This window comes from Astatotilapia calliptera, chromosome 3, assembly GCF_964374335.1.
Source record: "Astatotilapia calliptera chromosome 3, fAstCal68.1, whole genome shotgun sequence".
Taxonomy (NCBI): Eukaryota; Metazoa; Chordata; class Actinopteri; order Cichliformes; family Cichlidae; genus Astatotilapia; species Astatotilapia calliptera.
Genome location: NC_137424.1, coordinates 59,528,782 through 59,530,528, shown reverse-complemented (window position 1 = coordinate 59,530,528; position 1,747 = coordinate 59,528,782).

Genomic DNA, 1,747 nt, shown 5'->3' with positions numbered 1-1,747 from the left:
CATAACAGGATGCTGTAAACGAACCAAATTTCAGTCACAAGAACAACTGAGATAATCGACCCATAATAAGATAAGATAAGATAACCTTTATTAGTCCCACATGTGGGAAATTTGTTTTGTCACAGCAGGAAGTGGACAGTGCAAAAGTTATGACGCAAAAATTAGAATACAATAAGAATAAATACAGTACACAGCTGTACAGAATAGAATAAAATAATATACTATATACAGTAGAATAAAATAGAATAAAAATATACAATAAGATAAAAATAGAATACGAATGCTATATACAACTGAGTAAAAATACAACGATGCCAGAAAGGATTATTGCACTTAGTGTTATTGCACATGTGTGGATGTGTGTGTTTGTTCAGTTAAAGTCTTTGTTGTGGAGTCTGACAGCAGTGGGGAGGAAAGACCTGCGAAATCTCTCAGTCCCACACCGTGGGTGCCGCAGTCTCCCACTGAAGGAGCTGCTCAGTGCTGTCACAGTCTGCTGCATGGGGTGGGAGACATTGTCCAACAGGGATGACAGCTTAGCCGCCATTCTCCTGTCACTCACCACCTCCACTGGGTCCAGAGGGCATCCTAGAACAGAGCTGGCCCTTCGGATCACCCTGTTCAGTCTCTTCCTGTCCCCAGCAGAGATGCTGCCGCCCCAGCAGACCACACCATAAAAGATAGCAGAAGCCACCACAGAGTCATAGAAGGTCTTCGGGAGTGGGCCCTCCACCCCAAACGACCTGAGTCTCCGCAGCAGGTACAACCTGCTCTGCCCTTTCCTGTAGAGGGCGTCTGAGTTATGAGTCCAGTCCAGTCTGTTGTTCAGATGAACACCAAGGTACCTGTAGCTGTCCACAGCCTCAATGTCCATACCCTGGATGTTCAGTGGTTGCAGTAGAGAATGCTTGTGCCTGCGGAAGTCTACCACCAGCTCCTTGGTTTTACTGGCGTTGATCTGGAGGTAGTTCAGCTGGCACCAGTCCACAAAGTCTTGAGTCAGTCCTCTGTACTCCTTGTCGTCCCCATCAGTGATGAGGCCGACTATTGCAGAGTCATCAGAGAACTTCTGCAGGAAGCACTGGGTGGAATTGTGGGAGAAGTCTGCAGTGTAGATGGTGAAGAGGAACGGAGCCAGAACCGTTCCCTGTGGGGCCCCCGTACTGCAGACGACCCTGTCCGACACACAGCCCTGAGTCCTCACATACTGTGGTCGGTCGGTGAGGTAGTCCAAAATCCAGGTAGTGAGGTGATGGTCCACTCCAGAGTTCTCCAGCTTGTCCTTCAGAACCGAGGGAAGAATAGTGTTGAAGGCACTGGAGAAATCAAAGAACATGATTCTCACAGTGCTTCCAGCGGTCTCCAGGTGAGCGAGGGAACGATGTAGGAGGTGAATGACGGCATCATCCGCTCCAATGCCAGGCTGGTAGGCAAACTGAAGTGGGTCCAGTGATGAGCTTGTTAGGCGCCGAAGCTGAGCCAGGACCAACCGCTCCAGGGTCTTCATCAGGTGGGATGTCAGAGCCACCGGCCTGTAGCTGTTGAGGTCCTTGGGGCGTGAAGTCTTTGGCACTGGTACAACACAGGAGGTTTTCCAGAGCTGTGGGACTCTTCCCAACCTCAGGCTCAGGTTGAAGAGGTACTCCATCACCCCACACAGTTGGTCCGCGCAGGACCTGACGACCCTCGAGCTGATGCCATCTGGGCCCGCTGCCTTCTTGCCATTAATCCTCCTCAGTTCCCTCCT